Genomic DNA, 7,794 nt, shown 5'->3' on the forward strand with positions numbered 1-7,794 from the left:
ATTTAGTTTTTAATGTATGATTTAGGGTTTAAAATTTTCCAATGGTTTAAGGTTTATCCAAGATTTAAGGTTTATAATTTAGGGTTTGGAGTTTAGGATTTAGGGTATAGGATTTAGTATTTTGCTAACGGTTTAACAATACTTTTGTAACTATTTTTATGTATTTTTATTGTTTTATTTTAAAAATATAATCTTATTTGGAAATTCAATTTTGTTTTCTTTTTTAAAAGATATCAAATATTAAATACTCAAACACTATTGATTGATGAACCTAGGGGGTGAATCCAAGAATTTATCGTCCCATTTATTGGCATATTTCTAATTACCTAGTGTGGTTTAGATTAGTTCTATTTATCTAGTGTGACTTAGTTTTCGTCACTCACATGTGCAACAAGTATTATTTAAGTTACAAAAAAAACTTTTTTTTTATTATATGAAAATAAATAGGAAATCAGACAAATTATAAAGGATATTCGAGCATTATGATGAAGTAATTATTGGTTTTTAGTGGATTTTGTTATACTAGTGGACTGATGAAAATTTAAAACATATTGTTAGAAAATGAATATGTATGTGACTGGTTCGCTATAATATCTGATGATCGTATAAATATAAGTTGTTTCCCTTAATACATAGTAGTTTGAAATTAGATATAATTTTTATATAAACAAATGATTAATTTTAGAAACAATGAGAAATCTCCATATGTATATATATATATATTCTGATTATCCACATGTATGTTATGTCATTTTAAAATTGATAATTTAAACATTTAAAATATTTTAACAAATTATACATATTAAGTATTAACAGATTAACTATATTTTAGTATTACAAGATTAAAAATTATTAACCGATTAAACTGTTTTATATTTTATATCCTAAAACAGAAAACATATTTTAACATAATATATATAATAATAATAGATTTAATTATTTTGTTTATACATATATTACATACTCATTATAATTTAAATGTTAAAATTTTATATCAAAAAGACAGCTTAGGTGAATGGATTTTATTTTTCTGAACTGATAAGAAATAACCATGAGAAAATGTCATGTTTACCATTTTCATGGTACCATTATTTATCTTTACCAACACTAAATAAACATTTTCAAAAATATCTTAGTCATTAAGTGGCAAAAGACTATTATACTTTTGTTCTATATATATATAATAAATATTTATTTAAATAAAAAAAATATGTTTTCGAATTATATTTTTTCAAATTCGAACTTTTTATAATAAAAATTCAATTTTTTTTCAATTTTCTTTTTGAAAATCGAAAATTATGTTTGTAACTATTTTTAAAAAATTATATATATTTCACATTCCAAAAACTCTACTCATCTCTCAACTCTAAATCCTAAGTCTAGATTAGTTAACCCTAGGTGTATAAATGTTTTTTACCTTCATTAAAAGCGAGGATAAAAATGGTTAGTGTAAACATAAAAAATGTTATTATGAATTTGGTATCTGTGGCAATTTCTCAGTAACCACTTAACATGTCATAAATATATAAAGAGTAATTTATTTTCAAGACAATATAATCAGTATTGTTTAATAATGCAATATTGTAGTAAATGTTTTAAATATATAACAGTCATTACATATAAGAAAGTAAAGAAATATTCTAAAAATTCAGATGTAATTTGAATGAATAATAAAATGGTCAGTAATCATATTCTCCAAGATTAGACATCCACATTTCATTTTATTCCTACTTTCACATAAACAGAAGATTCCACTTTAAAATGTCCTGCTATTCTTATATGTTCACCAATTAAACATTACTGAAAATATCCACAACTTTAGTTTGTGGCTTCTAACTGGATGAAGCAAAGCAAACGAACAAGTACAAAAGGTCTATTAATTAATTATTATATTAATAGAAAAGCTCTTTTTTTTTGAACACTAATAGAAAAGCTCTAAAACTAGATATAGACCGACCACAAGCGGTGAGTACAGACAGTCGATTAATTAATTACAACAACTACTCTTAACTCATGTCCGAACGCGGCGGCCGTGCGTGACCGATTAAGCGGTGGGTGGCCATGGTGGTTTCGTCAAACAATTAGTAGAGAGGTTAATAGTATTTAGGCATGAGACTTATTATCCGAGATCCGGATTCGATCCGAGATCCGACGCGGATCCGCTCCGAAAATCCGGATCCAGATAGTAAAATGTTGGATCCGTCAAGACCGGATCCGGATCCGGATATCTTGATTTTTTTAGTCCGGATATCCGGATCCGTAATTTTTATTGATAATTATTTTAAAAATTTTATATATATAATATAAAAACTAATTTTATTCATTATATTTTCATTTTGTAATAGTATATATAAATTTAATATAAATTTTATAATATTAGACATAGAAATAATTAAAAATATTATATACATTTTTTTATTTTTAAATCATTGTTAATATTTTATATATATATTAATATTATTTTTTATTTATTTTAAAAATCCAAATCCGGATCCGGATCCGAGAACCTCAAATCCATATAAAAATAATAAAATCATAGATCCACCAGATAAGGATCCGGATATTTTAAAATACCCCGAATATCCGATGCATCCGAGGCCTAATAGTATATTAACTAATAGCTCAAAATCTTAGACATTGACTAATAGAGTGATAAGGCACCTTTTTGTCGTTACTAACAAGGTGTATTTCGTTCGCATCTAAACAGTTTTTTTTTGTAACACACACATCTAAACTATACGGTTTTATGCTTTTATACGTAATGTATTAACCTTCAATTACATAGTTTTAATTATTATTATTTGACATAAAGTTATAATTATTATTCAAACATGTCTACCAGTCTGATCGGTCACCGATGAAGTGATTAGTGTCCAACCGCTTGCAAACTGTCTCAAATTGCATTTTAAAGCAAACACAGATTTTCTTTTTGAACGATGACCACCAACAGATATATCATACAGTAAATCCTTTCCAAAGTCTAACCATATGTTTTCCTTGCTTCTAGTAAAGGCCGACTCTGGTTCCAATATAATGGATTAGTGCATAATCGATTTAGCTAGAGCATAGTCAAGGAAGAAACAATTGATTGCTATTGTTTATCTATTTTTTAGAAGTGATATTTTGATTTCTACTTCTCATTAGTTAGTCTTTTAATTTTAATTTTCCAGCTTCACCAAACGAGTTTTTTTTTTTTTTTAAAAGATTCACCAACGAGTTTCTGTGATACATGCAAACAACATAGGAAAAAAATCTAGTCAACTAGTTTTTTTCTGAAACTAAGTCAACTAGTTTACTCCAAGATCATAACTTTGTATGTCACATTTATATCACGAAGGTGTGCGTAACAATGCATGTTTCGCACTTGGCAAACTCGTTAGTTCTGTAATCATATAAATTAAACCATCCATAATTTTAAGTATACATTCGTTAACGTATTAAATGGTCAAGCTAATACGTGTCATAATTATTTAATTTAGATTCAGATAAAATTGAAATCATATATAAAATTTTGATTAACATTATAAATTATGATATTATTAGTAAATTAAGATTCAAATGGGATAAATTCACATATTAAAAATGATATCACAAGAATATAAAATTTTAAAGCTTTTTAACATTTTTTTTTGGTTTGTTCTATAAAAACATTATTAACATTTACTTTACTATAAAATTTGTTCTATCATAATAAAATTATGTTTTATTAGTATTTAATAATTAATGATCAACCGTTAAATTTTAATGAATTTTATCAGATTTTGTTAATTGTTTAATTATTATTGGTTTACTTTTATTAAAATTTGATAATTAAAATTTAATATATGAAAAATATATAAAATTGTATTTATAGAATAAGTAAAATATTTTATAATATTTTATGCACAAATACATTAAATTAATTTGTATATTTTGAAGAGTTGAATTTAAATATGTTAGAGTGAAATTTCCAAATTGACCATTCCTAACTATAACAAATAAATTTGCAGTTTGTACCTTTCATTATAAACAAAGTTTCATCAATTTTGTTATTATAACTTATTTAAAATCACCAAAAAACTGAAAAAGAGTGCTGACAAAACAAAAAACTGAAAAAGAGTTTATCGTTATTTTATTGTATTGTAAGTCAATTTGAGCATGATTTATGTTAAATTAATTAGTTGCAAATAATGTTTGGTAGGTAGCAGTAGGTAGTTGCAGATAAACTTTTGGTCAGCGAAATAATTAGTTTATTTTCACTCTGGGTTCTTGTTGTTTAAAATTTACTTATATTAAAATAAGTTAAATTGAAGTTGTTGATCTTGTGAAAGTTTTCTTGATTAAGTTTATCAAATACTAATTAAATTAATCAATTATTATTAGTTCCACTAAAAAGTATTAAAAATAAATCTAAAAATCTTCAACTAAATGACACTTAAACAACCACGTACATGTTATAATCATAAATCAAAAGGAATGTGTAAACTACAATACATAGTTTTTAATGATCAAAATTAAAATATATATAACATATTTTTATAGTACTCTTTTAACGACTAATTATATTAAGATAGATGCCCAACAAGTTTAGAAAGATACAACCAGAAACAAGTTCAACCACAAAGTTTCAAAAAAAAAAAGTTCACACAAGATGAAAGAAGAAACAGTACAATAGGATAAATGATAGAAATGTTAAAGGTAGCATGACGAACAAACTAATATTCTTGTGTTTTTTTTTTGTCATTATTCTTGTGGTATTTAGAATTATTTTTACTATTTTAAAATTACATTATCATAACCTAGACTAATATTCAGTTTATTTATAATATATTAAAAAATTGTTTCTTTCCTTTTGCTTAAATTTGATTAATTTATATTCAAAAATACATTATCAGAAATTAGTAATAATATTTGGGAGATACTATAGAAATCCATTTTCATATTTTTATTTTAAAATATTTTGATAATTACTATACATCTAAGAACTCGTTTTAATCCTTTATTGTATTTTTGGAATCTCTATGAAGTTATAAATATAGAATACGAATTTTATACTGTTCTATTTTAGTAGAATATTTCAGTTTTTGAAAAAGAAATCCATCTCATTGTTTATAATAACTGTCTATTTTAGTATTTTCCCAAAATGATTTGCCCTCGTGAGTGGATCCTCAACCACGATTTAGGGCCGACGTCCAAAGCCAACCGCTATCCACAAAGGACAAATATTTCCTTTTCATCTCCATAATATAATAAAATTAATTAAAATCTTAAAGAAAACAATTACCCCATCTTTGCTTGACAAATCAATTACGTCGACATTTATTTTAGCAAGTCAACTCTTTCCATTAACGTTTTTTCTTTATAATAGGAAGATTTTGGATCGAATTCTAGATTACTTTTCAGTATTGATGATTTATGGATGTCTTTTTGTTGTTGTCATCGACGTAAATATATTCATATAGATTCTGTAAATTACTATGGTAATTATGCATCCATAAAAACGAAGAAAAACTGCTTACTATTGTAAATATATTCATATAGATTCTGCAAATTACTATGGTAATATTGCGTACAAGATTTTCCGCCCTTTTATTATGCGTAGAAATAAAAAATTGTTAGATAAAACTTTGAAGATGATTTTAATTAGCTAGTTGCTCATCCTTATTAAACATCTAAGGCTCTCTTTAGAAACATATTAAACTAGTTCAAGAGAAAAATATTTAACAGTTTTTTCAAAAAAAAAAAAAAAAATTAACAGTAGACAGAAATGGAAGTCGAGTCAATTTTCAAACTATGTAATAATGATATTTGAATATTATGTTCCATTAGTCAAACTGAAAATAGTGGTTCTTTAAAAAAATGTCGCTTAGAGATTTTAAATAATTTTTGTAATTCATTTAAATACTTTTTACAAAACAATATTTAAAGTATTTTAGTATTATTTTATTATTATTTTTAAATATTACAAAGTACTAACAAAATATTACAAATTAAAAACTGTATCATTAAAATAAAATTTGATTCACGAAACCATACTAATATTAAAACAGAAATGGTATTTGTGAAACTTTAAATTGCCATCGCATGGGATATGTAAGACATTCAAGATAAAACTTACAGAAGTTTCAAAAAAGTTGTCGTAGATTATATAAGTCCTTCACCGAGTAATATAACAGAAAATACAAAACTACACATACGAAAATCATACGATGACAAATTTACGTATTGACATTTGAATTGTAAAATTATATTTGGTAAGTCTTGAGCTTGGGTTTGCGATGAAATGGACTTTCTATTCTTCGTAAATTTTATTATTGGTAAGTCTATGAATTTCGAGACTCGAAAAAGCTAAAATAATGCTTTCAGTTTTTCTTTAGCGGACAAAAAGAAAAAAAAATAGTAATCAATTATTATCCGTAACAATATTGGATAGCTAGAAGTGGTGATGATTTAGCGGCATAGTCAGGGGCGGTACTGAAATTTTGGGGCATACTGTTGTGTCTATGTAAATTTTTTTTTACGAATTTGGAAGCCTAAATTTTTATTTCGAGGATCTATCTGTATGTATTTAAAAAAAAAAAAAATTGGAGACCTGTAGCAAATATTTCACTTAGCATGGTCTAGGGCCGTCCCTGAGCATAATAAATACTAGGATTTAATAAAAATAAATCCGAACCGATCCGGACCGAATGGATCTTGTTTTATGGTATTTCAGATTATAGATATTATCTTTACCAAACGCGAGCTTAAATGGATATCCAATAGAACCCCGGATCATTCAAAATCCCAAAAAAAACTTGTACCAAACATGATTTCAATTCTTAATATATATGTATCTAAAATACACTAAGATATTATTGAACATCTAAAATAATTATCTATTATATGAAAGTTGATGGTTGAAGCCTGAAGATTTTAGATTTTGGTTTTTTTCGCTGAATAATGTTTCTCATTTCATGAAAATTTGATTTTCATTTTATGTTTTCATTTATTTAGTTTTCTTTTTATCAATAAATATGTTTCCATTTCGTTTGATTTTGAATGATCACTTTTGATGTTTCTTTCTTATTTTTGAATCGATTTTACTTATGTGTGGATTACAAAATAGGCAAATTAGATTTCGGTTTTTTCCAATCGGATTTCATAAAGGGATATTCAATTTCGTTTGGATAAAGGGATATTTAAAATTCATAAACTCTAAATAAAAAATATTTAAAATTGAATATCCCATTTCGAAATTGAATATCCCTTTATTTACTAGGGATATTCAATTTCGTTTTTTTGTGAAAAAGTTCAATTTCGTATTTGAGCCATTATTATTTACACGGAAACTATTTCCACAATGAATAGTCTCCGCAAAACTAACCAATCCCTCTAGAAGAGAAAATAAAGAAGGGAACCACTTCTAAATAAAAGGATGAATTGTCCATATTTTCAACGTAAATATTATTCGGAAATTAGCCAGTTTATTTTCATATTAATTAATCTTCCAGTTGCCGCTACAATCCTAAGATATACCAGACCAGACAATTATGTTGTGTCAGAGTTTAAAATGTATGACGTAGCTAATACAAATTAACACTAATTATATGAAGAAACATTAAACATTAAACATTAAACACAAAAACTAGTACGTAATCAACCATTTTCATTGGTTCACATTTAATATCATGAAGGTTAGATTCACGACATTCCACATGTGCATATGCTCTTTTGAGCTTATTCATAAGATTTGATTAAATATTAGGTTAATGCTACTTAATCTTATGAGCTTTATTGTTTTTTGGGCGGCTTATGAGTTTTAATAAAAAAAAA

The sequence above is a fragment of the Brassica oleracea genome, chromosome C7 (assembly GCF_000695525.1).
Source record: "Brassica oleracea var. oleracea cultivar TO1000 chromosome C7, BOL, whole genome shotgun sequence".
Lineage (NCBI taxonomy): Eukaryota > Viridiplantae > Streptophyta > Magnoliopsida > Brassicales > Brassicaceae > Brassica > Brassica oleracea.